At 33.1% G+C, this 13,937-nt stretch overlaps 1 long non-coding RNA gene across 1 annotated transcript; it reads right to left on the bottom strand.

The window, feature by feature from the left end:
* Window positions 1-2,009: 2,009 nt before the first annotated feature.
* LOC119637630 lies at window positions 2,010-8,190 on the bottom strand. The gene is made up of 4 exons (XR_005247304.1): window positions 7,765-8,190; window positions 7,427-7,705; window positions 2,098-2,233; window positions 2,010-2,037 (listed from the first exon to the last, which is right to left on the bottom strand). It is a non-coding gene; the product is annotated as an uncharacterized LOC119637630 (long non-coding RNA).
* Between the last annotated feature and the right edge of the window lie 5,747 nt (window positions 8,191-13,937).

Genomic DNA, 13,937 nt, shown 5'->3' with positions numbered 1-13,937 from the left:
AATGGCAAACTTCAATACAGAACTCGCCACAAAAATTGCACCCCAATTTAAAGGATATCATGAATAAATAGACCAATTTCAGCGTATTACAAAAATTATATCAAACATTCTAAAACAAAATCGCAAACAAAATTTGGTTAATTCCATTGTATTAACGGAACTGTTCACCAAGATCCGTATAGCCACTTACACCTGAGTAACTTACACCTGAGTTACATTAGTAGGTTGGTTCAAGAAGAATAAGCTTTATTTAAATTTAAATATATGCGAAGTTATATCGGTAATGACAAAATCGTCAACAGCCTTACGCATCCTTAATTACACTCACGGCGACAGATATTTTAATAAAAATAGTGTAGAAAAAGATTTAATAATTTTCTTCGCTACAAACTTATCTTTCACATCAATCTGCTATAGATAATTGTAGCTCTCTGACGGATCTTCAAACAGAATACTAAAGGAACTTAATGCCCAATATACCTTAAGAATGCTGCTTCACACGATTTTTAGTTTGGGAAAATTTTCATGAAACACATGCCAACCGAACTAAACGATATGTCAAAAGGTTTACAAAGTATGTTTTTAGACAGCTATATTATTGTAACAACATGCCTAATTACGATACACGATATAATAAATGAGAACGATTTAATTGTTTCAATAAATTCTTAAATAGCTTTTAATGAGAAGAATGATAAAGAAATATGATACTTATGAATTCGTCTTTCGAAGATCATTAACATATCTTTCCTTCTTTCCAAAGTTTTGAAAATTGAAAAAAGAGAGATTATTCTTTCACATCAACATTCTGCGTATAGTGGATGTTGTTCTTTAAAGTTTCCTTAGGGTAAATGATTTGCTTGTAATTACGTTTAAAACATCGCAGATAAACACTGAGGACTTACCCTCATAAATTTTCAAACATATTTTAAAAGATTCATTTGCATAATGTAATTTTGCATTCCCATCGCTTAAGTCAAATAAATATTAATACTTGCGGTTGTTTGCTGCTGGCTAATGCCGAGTTGATATTAGTTTGCATTAGCTCAGTCCCACAAAAATGTTGTGCTGTACCAGTTTGTATAAACAAAATTCATTTTCGATAACGCTCTCCAATGTGTTTGCTACTGCGATCGCACCGGATTTTGCTGCTTCGCTCATCGGCAAAGTTTTTGTGTGATTGACGAAGTTACACCGTTCTCCACACCATCCATTTCCAAATTTTGTAATCAAATTTGCATACATCGTTTTAACATTAAAGAGTGTATTCATTTTTATCCGATAGTATTTAAAGCAAAGGACTCGATCAATAAACTTTTCAATAAACAATGCCACCATCGAGAAAATTTCAAAAACGTCAATGGAAATTGGTTGAATACGCAGCATTGTTGATGGATCAGGTGACTTGAGCAAGCACAATTATTTATATTTTACGAAAAACTATTGGTTGAAAATTACTTATATTAATAAATGAAATGGCGAAGTAGACACTAAACATTTATCTTACCTTATCTTTTCAAGTCGTTTCCAATGTATAAAATACGATTACGTCGTTGTTCCTTTATATATAGAGACTAATGGTAACATTATCCTTCTCGAACAACCTTTTTTCTTTTTTAAAATTTTTATCATTTATTTGAGCAAAAAGAAGTCACATCAAACCATTAGACATGAAATAGTACACAAAAATGGTTTTGGACAAAAATGTAACTGGTTCATCGCACAGCAATATCGATTGATTCGACCATACGTATAATTAGTAACTCCTTATCTCATTCGAGCACTCGCAAATATTTTCGTTATAAAATACACTGCCGGTTGATATAATTATGAAATGGCGCAGTAGACATGAAATTTCTCTCTTCACTTATGTCTTTTAGTCCTTTTCATTTGAAAGTTTCGATCATTTTGCTCAAAACATTCATACTTGGTGTTAAATTGTTTCATCGAATTTTCAAATAGTTTCATTTTCGAATGCAACAATTTGTTCGCTGCATTATCAATTATTTTACTTTAGAATAATTTATGTAGAAAATCCTATTTAATGAAAATATGTTTCTGTTAAAAACTATAAATATACATAATTAAATCACTTACTTATGTTATCAAACTATGTTTCAATGCCGATAATCGTCAAATTACACGGTTGGAAAGACGTTGTTGCAAAGAACATATGTTATAAAAAAAAATCACAATCGGATAAAAGACACGTCTTGGTGGCTGTAACACTAGCCTGTACGAAGAAAAGACACAAGGAGAAAATGAAACGTCAGCACAAAGCGAAATAAAAACTGTGAATAGAAGCTGTTTATAAATTCTGCAGCTAACATGCTCTGAAAAGAACACAAATATTCAGGAAAGTTAATTATTTAATATTCTTAAAAATTAACTAAATTCGATTTAAAAGAAAAAAGGTCTCATAAGTTGTTACAAAATTTTATAATCTATAGCCCAACAGCTTATTTTCATCCTAACATTTCAAACTGACAACTACAATATAAATAACCTTTGCAGACACGGAATAATTTATTTTGTTTTGAAGAATTTCGTGAAAACCACGAAACAAGAAATAAACAAAAAACAAAAGAAGAAATAGATAAAGAAAAAAAGTAAAATTTATGTATTTATATGACTCTAACAAAAAAAAAAAAACAGCCAATAGCTAATATTCTATCAACCCGAAAGGAAAACACGAAGAACACGGAAACCTTATGTGCATAAATAATTGCTGAAAGTGTTGAACATTTAAGTGCATTGACACAATTTTGAGTACAAATTGCTCCAAACGTGTGAACATATGATCGAATTTAATTATGAAAGGCATTTATCACCTTCTAAATGAGTTGTACAAAGATCCTACTGCAGATCTGCCACTTAGTTAACAGAGCTTCATAGGTGAAGTCGTCAAGCCATGAACTGGGAAGTCTAGCTAATTCAAGATTCTTTTTTAAATACCAAATGAATCTTTATAAAAATATCTTTGAAAAGGTGCAAGAACTAGTAGGTGCCTTTCAAGAAGTTCTTTGAATAAATACTTAAAAATCCACAAGGTAATGTCGCGGCTGATCTGGAAAATGTCGTATTGAAAATACATTTCAAATTTCTACATGATTTCAAATGTTTCTTTTGAGAACTAATTGGAACGATTTTTTAAAATTTGTTATCTTAACATAAACCGGCTCTGGGAGAGTAGTCAAGTTTGAAACTCCAACGCGGCTTAAGTAGAAAATCTATTAAAAAAACTTCCTTATTAGCTAAAAAAAAACTTTGAAAGATTTCTTTTTTTGGGGAAATAGTAGATCATATTGCAAATTCTCCGCGGTATCGTGTTGATGCCTATATATCGGGTGACACTCATTTCTTTGTCTAAAAGCAACGTCTTCTTAAAAGGTGGAATGTCAGCTTATATTTTTTTTGAACATAGTTTTCTAATTCTTTGCTAGGGCAAAAACTTATATTGATTTGAAAATGAGTGAAATATCAGAGGAAATACGTTATGTGACCCTTTTTCACTACAAGAAAAGTAAAAACGCTGCAAAAAAAAAAATTTGCTAAGTGTATGGTCAGAATGCTCTCAGTGAACGAAGGGTCCAGGAATGATTTAGTTCATTCCGTTCTGGAAATTTCAATGCCATTGAAAAAGTCGATGAAATTTTGCAACGAGTTGAGCAAGACTGGCACACAAGACAGTTTAAAATCATTTAAAAGGCCAGGCTACAAAAAGGAGCTCGAACCGCAGAAACTTTTCAATATGATCCAATATTTTTAATAAAGTTTCTAAATTTACACACTTACCAAAACATAGCATGGCATACTTACGTTGAAAAAGAGGACTTTACCATTGTTTTTATAAGATTCAAACTTATTTAAATCCACCGATTAATTGCTTGTGTAATCTGAGACAATTCACTTTCTTTTTAAGACTTCATCTTTTTCTTAAGTTGATTGGAAAGTGACCGTAACTCCGAGATATCAAATTTTATAAAAAGTGACAATAACGATAAGAAACAAACGCAGTCCCGCTAAAGATTCAAATTCGACTAGATTCTCCTGTCTTGTCATTTCAGAGACAATTGGGTGCGAATTCATAACACTATTTTTGTAACAATATCGAAAAAAAATTGTAAATAGCTTCGATTAAATGACGTCTTACACTGAGTTGAAGCATTGCCAACATTTTTTATGTAAATTAATTTGCAGCCAAATTATGAAAGTGCTCAACAATCCAGCCATGTATGACTAGCGTAAGCTAACCAAGATCCCCCCATTGCCACCAAAAGTTTTTCTGCGAGTCTTAAACTTAATGGGGATCAATTACACAGCTAGTAGATATAAAAACCCTTGGTATTTAACAATTCAAGCGAAATAGCAGCGTAAGGAGATGTTTTGCTTAAATTGAACCGTGATTTACATAGAGAATTTCTATCGACATTATTAACTGCAGGTTTCACTACCCGTATTACAGGCACCGGTTTTTAAAACATTATGACTTCTTACTAAATTTGAAGAATAAACGACTTATATACAATATATATATTATAATATTTAGATTGTTTACATATTCGAGCAGTGTCGATCCCGCTTGGATTATGCGTGAAAATTTTTAGCCTTATATTTGTTATAGGATAGAAATAATGAACAAAAATTTAAATTTTGTTGCTTTGGAAAACGGTGCTCTTAATTTATATTTTTACGTTGAAAATGTCCTTTGTTAAGATTTCATTCTTTTATGAATACCAAACTACAATAATTGCCACAGTTTTCGCCATATTTTAAGCTGATTTCTCAACATTTACAAATAAGGGAAGGAACAACGCAATCGGCAAAGGTCGACACAAGGGAGGATACTCTTGTCTAGATTGGCTCAGTATATGTTACCAATCAAGAATATATATAATTTTTGGGATGTCTGGGTGATATACCCGTGTTGACAAAAAGGAAAATTTCAATATTCTATACTATATTGCCAAATACTTTAGGATCACCCGTGAAATATAGGTGCAAACTTTTATAATCGTATCTGTTCTGGTTTATAAGCAACGAGCTAAAAATTCATCCTTTTTCTTTTGAAAAAAGACGTAGTCTTGAGTTACGTTGGGCTAATGGGATGTCCTTCGAATTATTCGGCCCATCACTGTTTCAAAAGTACTGAGTCTAGTCATCGTGATTTTTTGTCTAATATAAACTTTCTCAACATTCTTTCAATGAAATTCTTTATAATATTTAAATTACCAGTCAACACCGAAATATGAACAGTGTCGTAGAAGAAAACCAAGCCCATGATTATACCCTGAAATACTAAATGCAGACAATAACTTTCCCCTGGAGCACCAATAAAACAACAAGGTTGTCGTTAACGTAAGCAACATTAATACTTCTGAAAGAAAAGACGTATAGCGGGCCTTGTACTGTTTTTTAAATAATTTTAAAAGTTTTATACTAAAAGCTTAGTATTGTGAATGTACTTAAACAAACATCAGAAAATAGATTTCCTACATTGTACCAATTAGCTGCGAGTTGTATGAGTAGCATCATTGTCTCTAAGTTTGACGCTATATACAAAACATATTATACGATTAATAATACTTTGAAGCCTATGTACGTTATACTTTGGACGCGGAGAGAAGTCTTCAATCCAATAATTAGTATGCGTCATGACGAGTGATGCAATGTTTAACATGTAGAAGCAAATATGGACTTAGATTACACAGTTGTTCAGACCGTAAGACAAACTTTAGCAGAGACATGGTCAAAGTTGAGATTGCGATAAAGTGTTACCACAAAACATAGCAGCCAGTCTACAACATTAACCGAACATCTACATAGTTTTATATTAAGAATTAATGACCCAGCACGAGGACAATTGAGGAGTAAGGTTTTTGGCTTACGGGACTTAATGTAAAGCATATTATCTATCATGTATAAGGTAAGGACTAGTTAATATTGAACGAATGCAAATTATATGCATTATCTCTATAAAGCAGAAAGATGCATTGCATACGAAAAAAAGCGCAGCCGTTACCAACCAAATCCTCAGAATCATTTACAAAAAGATTAATCAACAGGAGGCCCAAAATAGAACGTTTGGATACCCCAGACATAATCTCAGTTGGGGAAGAGTTAGAATAATTTCAGAAAAAAACTGTTCTTGGTCCGATATATACGACCACATTAGGTTACAAGCACTCCGAGAAAAGTTTATTTTCTCATATAATTTGTTAATAAGCTTAGTGTAAGGGACTCTGAAAAAAACTTTTGTTAGATCGAGAGCGACAAGAACACAGCTCATGCCTACCTTGATGCTCTCCCTAATGGATTCCGCGAGGGAAATAAAAAGTTTCGAAATGCAACATCCAGGCCGAAAGCCAAAATGAGTATCATTCAGGGCATTATTATTAATTCAAGCATAAATTAAGTTGTTCCTTCATGATGTACTACGTAACTTTGGCGAGGCAGGGTACGATGCTAATTGATCGGAAATTATTATGTGTAAAAGGGAAGCCCTGTTTAGGAATAGGTCTTATTCGAGTTATTTTCCACTCCTTGGGAAATTTGGAAGTCATTGATACCGTATTCACGACCTGTAACGGTAAGGTGTTTAGATATTCTGGAATGACAATAGTAGTAGAGATGCCTTCTAACATGGCTTGATTACAGAGCATGTGCCACATTTGCTTAGACTTAGCATTTCCAAATAAGTTAGCAAACGCTTGATTTCGTTCCTTTCTCGTTACAATATTTCACCCTATTACGCAACTGACAATAGATTTGCCAATCAATAACATCAAGGGACAAACTTTTCACTGCTTTGTTAATAATACTCGTGCCAATAGGTCAATGTCGACTCTTTTTACATTACATTTTTTTAGAAAAATTTTAAATAAATGCTTTTCATAAAAGAACTATTACGTAAGCACGAAATATATATTTAAGAGTTCCAAATTTCTTTATTTCGATTTTCGGAAAATAATGTCCAGGCGAACAACATGAAAAAAATATTTATTGAATATTTGATATTAAAACCAGTTCTTCTTTCGCTAATAATTGATCTTTTGGAAATCCATATTATATCATTCTTTCTTTCCAAAATCTTGATGATAATCTCTTTTCTTTTCATTAATTTTAATTGTCGATATTACACATTGGAAATAAATAATATAACATTATATTATCGCATCGAAGCATACATTAATATTCTATGTACTGCGCGTTTAGTACATCTTAGTGTTCTTCTAGAAATTGTATTTTGGAACAATTGCTGCAGATAAAAAGCGAGTATTTATGTTTACATATGTTCAAGAAATGGAGATCGTAGATAAAACCCAAGAATTATATCTAAATTTTTTTAACATTGTATCCAATCTTCAAACACAGTTTTCCATTTCCCATGCCTACAATGATAAACTTAGAGAAAATATTTACTTACAATTTTCTTAATTGCCGTTAACTTGAAGAAAATTTCGATTTTTTATGCTGCGATCGCTTGCATTAACAAAACTTGATTCTGATAACAGTCTCCCGTATGTCTGGTACTGCGGTCACGCCACATTTTCTTATTTCACTCGTTGTCGAAGTTACAATGTTGTTCATATCATTCACAATGGCATCTTCCTCCAAATTTTATAATCGAATGATTTAATACACCGTTTTAACAGTAACAGGTTATTGTAATTAACTTTATTTTCTCACACAAGCGTTAGTTCTGCTATAAGAATTATATTAATAAAATAAAACGGTGAAGTGCAGTTGAACTACTTGTCTTACCTTATCCTTCTAAATATTTTTGGGTTTGCGAACTCTCCACCTTAACCGAATTTCAAAACAAAGTATGAATGCGTCGTGCTTCGTATAATCGTAACACTGGCTGTATGGTTCAATTTGAATTGGAACACAAAACTTGCCATTGATCACATTTTAAAAACTTCGTTGAGAGAAAATCGTTCACCACACAACCGCTCACCACATAAGTTCTTTGCGGTTTCCTTATGTTATAGCGAAGTTTTTTTTCCTTTGACTATGTTAATATCTCATCATAACAATATCATACCGAAATTATGTATTTCAATGTCATCAACGCACTAAAGCCTATTATGATTACAACTTTCTTGCTTAAAAAAACCATCGATTGAAATATTTTTGCGTTGACAAAACAAAATGATGGAGCAGACATAAAGTGTCTTTTTCATTGCTTTAGATTTGTAAAATTTTCAAAACGTCCATGTGAAAATTATTTCGAAGAATTTTTGAGCTTCATTTTCAAAAGCGACAGAGTGTTTACCGCACTACAATTAATTTATGGAGCAAAATCTATTCATTGATGAGAACATTTCTTTCTTAAAAAATGAAGACATATATGCAACTGAATCACTTTCCTTCGTTAGGAGATATCCTTAAGATATTTGAAAATATTTCATTCAGCATTCTTATTTAATAGACGCTATCTATAATTACAATTCTTGGAAAATCACAAAACTCCAACAACAATGCTTTACATAAAGTTTATAATAGCGTTAAATGACAATAATCATCATATACGGGGCTGGTTAGAATTAGTAGCAACGCCCCGATTGACGTGAAAACAGAAACCCGGCTGCGTTTAACATAAACCAGCATAACAAAGGGAACAAGGAGAAATGACACACGAGCACAAAATAAAAATAATATTAATATAAACTCCTTGCAAAATCTCTAGCCGACATGATTTGTAAAAAAACAGAAATGAAAGTTAGTTTCTTAATACATATAAAATTAGGTACAAATTCGATTTTAAAGCAAAAGGATCTCATTGAATTTGTTATAAATTTGAAGCTATTTTTCTATTTTTAGCACTACTCCAAGAATAGAAAGTTTTTCGCGCAATTTGCGCTTGATTAAAGACAAATATTCATATCACTTTAAGTTTGATTTTAAAACACTACACGTGCGTTTCTATTATTCCTATTTAAATATAGTCTATCACCGATAGCCTGTGTTGCTAGTGCTCAATGTCTCTTTTTTTATCTAAGAATTCATTAGTCTAAAATTAAAATAATAATAATAATAATAATAAAATTACTTTTTTTTATTTATATGTAAGTAAAAACAGTGCTTAGCCTAAAAGCTTCAAAAATGTTCTACTTTTGTAAACAATATAAAATTTCTTCTCTCATGTGTAAACGACTGACACAGTCTTCGTTTTTTTCCTTTTTTTTGGTATGTTGTAGAAATCATCGGGTTGCAAGACAGCACTTGTAGATTATTCGTGAAGGCGGAGGTGTGGTGAGAGTGAATTCAAAGTCAGTACCGTTCGTCCGGAAAGAGAAAAGACGGTCAAAAGTTGACCAAGAATAGACTGGAAGCAAAGAAGAAGAGACAATAGATATAAGTTATAAGAGAAGGAAAAATCAGCAGTTCCGATGAAGACAGTGAGTTCCTTAAGATCGGCGAGATCGTGAGCACATAGGATGTCATATAGGTTGTTGTAGCTACCGAAAAGACCGAATACTAGTCTAATATCATCACAATTTTTGCATCTTGAGATAAAATGCTCGTCAGATTCAGTTGTTTGGCATATATCACATTTGTCATTATCAATCCATAGCAACGATTAGTCATTAGAAGGTAGAGCTCTTTGATCTCCCAGGACGAGAGGAAGCATTTGAAAGACATGGGAAAAAGACAGCTAGCTTTTTCTCTTGCAACTGTATTATATTCGGCATCTAGAACTCTGGAAGTGGTATTTTTAATTTTGTGCAGGGCTTCGCTTGGTGGATATACTACAGATGTTATTTTTCCGTCGAGTTGCGCTCCACGTATATAAAAATCAGTCCTTTCATTGAGATGAAAACCACAATGACCCAGCAACGAGACAAAATGACATTGACCAATGAAAGGGTTTACAAGCATATCGTCGATTTTAAAGACATGTTGGTTTGTTGGCAAGCAACTCCCTGAGGATAGAGAATAAGTTTTCCAAGATTTTAATTTTACATTCACATTCACATATGATATTCTAGCCATATTTCATCATCAATAAAGTGGATGCCTCATCATTTACAGAGTCATCAGTGGCGTAGATTTGAAAGCAATTGTTTTGATAGGTCTCAAGTATTGGCTTTGCTCAGGCTGACATGTAAATTGGTTTTACTACATTCCCCGTAAAAAAGATTTGCTTGTAAGGAGAAGTTTTCATCAGCATATTGGAATATTTTAGAGTCTTGGAGTTGTCGCAAATTGATCGCATAGAGTTTGATTAGAATGACGCTTAGCCAGCTGTCTTACGGCAAGCCATCTTACACAACGGCCGAATCAGAACCCAAGAACAAAGACCATTTCGATAGACAGAGCCCTGACCGTATCGTATTTATTCGTTATTGTTCGATACTTGGGGTAGAGCAGGATATACAAACCAGCGACCAACAGATGTATGACTTTTGCGATAGTTCAGATCATTTTCATTGCCAGTATCTGTCCAAATTGGAAAATTTGAAGCCTCTTGTTTAGTAAAACGGTGACCGTTTATGTAGTTCTATAAGAGTCGACAATTACGCTGAGCACAGAGATCATTAATCAAAAGTGCGCGATGCTGCCTTTTAGGTTTTCTGACGGCTGCACTCTATTTCTTTTGCATCTTATTATATTCAAAGAAATTGGCAGGGAAGGCATACTTACTAATTTTTTTTAAAGTTTTTTTACGTTTTCGATACATAGCTGTAAGAGTGTAAGAGCTGTAAGAGTCATCTAAGGGCGAAAGAATTGATGTCGTAATAACTTGGTTTCACAGCCTTTAGAACCGCCTGAAAAGTGTTTTGAGTATCGAGAATATCTGAGACAAGAATTATCCTGGATATATTTTGAATTAGTTGTCTGACGGAAGCGAAGTGATTAATTTTACGGATGTAGTCATCACAAATATCAAACCTCTGCCTGGAAAGGTATTTTCAATAATTCATTTGAACGAGAAATATAAGGAGTTTGTAAAAGTTTGAACCAAAATGCTTTTATTACATTCAATAGTAGAGGCTTTACAGAATTTGGTATTGTGTCCGAATCGGCCACATTTAAACTATTGTCTCAGCGTAAGAATGAAGAAATTCACTTGGAGAATGTAGTAACTCAAAGTAATCGTGTTGGGAATTGTTTTTCATTATAGAGAAATATTTTCATTGTTTTTGATGTAAACTGGATTGTATTACACCTGGACATTACGCACAATTCCAAATCTTTCGTTAAGAATAAAATTATTCGCTTTTGAGGTTGAGCTAAAAAATGTTGGGCTTCACCATTACTTATCGATTTTATCACTTTTAAGCCCATCAGATTAAAATTTTTAAAATTTTCCAGAATCAAAAACATTATAATTAGATGAAATATAACAACTAATAATCTAGAGTTCCCCAAAGGAAGTGGCACCTGCAAGTTTCAGTAGGTACACAGTTTGCAACATTAAAAGTGTAAGAGAATGAAAGCTTAAATAGAAGCATTGCCACACCACCACCATGAGAATAGTTTGAGGCATGCTAAAATCTAACTAGTTATAACGCTTAATGGAAAAATAATCATGAGGCTTAATAAAAGCTTCAGAAAGACAAGCCACGAAGTTGTCATTACAATGAAGGTATTATTCAAGCTGTTTTAATTTGTTACGGATTTTAGTGCAATTGAATTGAGCTATTTTCGTTATTGATTGAGAGAGAATACGAGTACAAAATCAAAGGCAGTCATTGGTTAAGAATACTCTTGTGAAGGTGGCGAGATAAGCGTGTGGCAGAGCTAATAATAGAAATTGATTTAGAAAATACTGTGTAATTTTTGAATTCGATCAGAGATTTCAGATAAGGTAGAGAAAGTGTTAGAATCAGCGATTATTTCCTGATCAGAAGGAATATTGTCTTTGATGGATGTCACAATTTCGGGATTTGAAAATCTTATGTTGGAAGGGGAGATGGTGATTTCAGAACTTATCATCTTTTTGGTTGGAACTGAACTCGTGCGTGGTCGTTTGAGTGTTGGTTGAAAAGTCGGGGGAGGGAACTTAGGGAAGCTCTTCAGGGATATTAAAAAAATTGGAGTTTGGGTGTGCGTAAGTACTCTGACAAAAAGAGTAAATTTGTTGTGTGAGACGTCCTGCCGCGTATTTTTTCAATTTCATAATTTTCTCGTACGTCGGACAAGTTTTGGAATTAGAAAGGTTTTGGCATTTTGAGAACAAATTGTGGAGCAATCTTGCGCCACAGGAAGGAAGGGCAGAGTGATTTTCGGTGTGATCACACCTTATCAGTGTGGTCGAGGCGCCAACATTTGCGGCATTGTAATATCAGCACAACATATGGTTTAACCGGGAAGTTAATACCTTCCAAACAGATGTGGGAAGCTAAAACATTCACGGAAGAACTTGTACGGACTGTGTCCAGAGACGCACGACAGTTAGAGGTTTGGTTGAATTTGTGAAAGCGCATTACTTCCGCAACTTTCCAGAAGTCAAGTAGGAGGTAGAATTGAAGCAGATTTTTGGGACAAGCATTTGAGTGGATTTTAAGTCCGGTGAAATAAAGGCGGATAGAAGTAACCCTACGGATATCACAGAATTCGGACGGGATGTACACATTATAAATGTTGTCAAGTGAAGTATTGGCTGCAATAGAATTTGCCGTAGCCGCATCGGAGGAGATCAATTTACTTTTTTTGTTAGAGACGAAAAAAATCTCTAAGTTAGGGAAATCTTGATATATATTTCAACCAAAGTCGATTGTTTCTGAACTGCATAAATACACTATACTCACTTGTGGTGTAGGCATAAACTCTGGCCCTGGGGATTTTCATGTTCCCACTTTCGAGGGAGATAGTGTAGCCATTAGGCCAAACCATATTTCGCATATTAAGTTTTTTACATTTAGAGATGATAAACAGTCAAATTATAAAATGGAATGGAGTCGGAGTGTGTAGTGACGTTCGTTGGGGGACGAAATGTTATTACTTTTCAAGAATTGCGATGTTTTACTTTTTCAGACAAGAAAATTAAATAATATGAGCAACTTAAAAAATATAGTCTCATTAATATTGGGTTTTTTTCATAGAAGGAAGGATACGAAAAAAAAAACAGCATATTACTAAAAGTTAATGTTTGGAGCGGTATACTTTTTGCTTAATAGCGTCATTTAAACGTTTTGACACATTTTGTATAAATTTACTTCTGTAGGAAACAGGGATCTTATTCCATTCCCCTAGTCTGTTTTTCAGTTTTTGGAAGGTGGGGATTAAATGTTTTCGTACGTGGCGATCGAATTTAACCCACATATTTTTGACACGTTCCTGATGATTTGGAAAAGAGAGTTAAACAATTTGGGGCAATTATATAAGAGCCATTCTTGAATTAAACGGAATTTATGCGTGAGGTCGTTATCTTGGTAGAATTTGAATGTTTCCAAAACACCCAGTTTGTCTGTAATTTCTTCCAAATTTTCCTTTTCCAAATATTAATTTTTAATAACATGTTATATATTTTCTTCGTATTTAATTTTCTTTGTGTACTGGAATAATTTTTTTTTTTTATATATGTTAATATGTATTCGCTAGTAGTACAAAAGAGTAAAAGAAATTTTTATGTTTGGGCAATGGACTCGGTTGAAAAAGCGTTTACGTTTTGTCGAGCGAAAAAACTCAATATTAGTGATATTCACTGGATTTACACGGAATTTTTACTAATTCGTAGCAATCGAACGTAAATTTCTTGCAAATCGATTATGATCATTTCAGCAATCAAAATTGTTTATTTTTTTGTAGCCTAACATAAATTTTACATAATTTTCTACTCATTTCATTTTGCATGCTTGTCATTGTTTACCATATGTAGTTTGTTTATACAAAATGAATAAACGTCAATTAAGCTTTCATTTTTTACGCCTCTCCCAGTTATTAATGCATTGTAATGGAAAATTTGAGAGACTGTAATGAAAGCT

This window comes from Glossina fuscipes, unplaced genomic scaffold, assembly GCF_014805625.2.
Source record: "Glossina fuscipes isolate IAEA_lab_2018 unplaced genomic scaffold, Yale_Gfus_2 60, whole genome shotgun sequence".
In the NCBI taxonomy this organism is placed as follows: Eukaryota; Metazoa; Arthropoda; class Insecta; order Diptera; family Glossinidae; genus Glossina; species Glossina fuscipes.
Note: the sequence above shows the minus strand (reverse complement) of the source record. Positions and strands in the feature narration are given on the sequence as shown.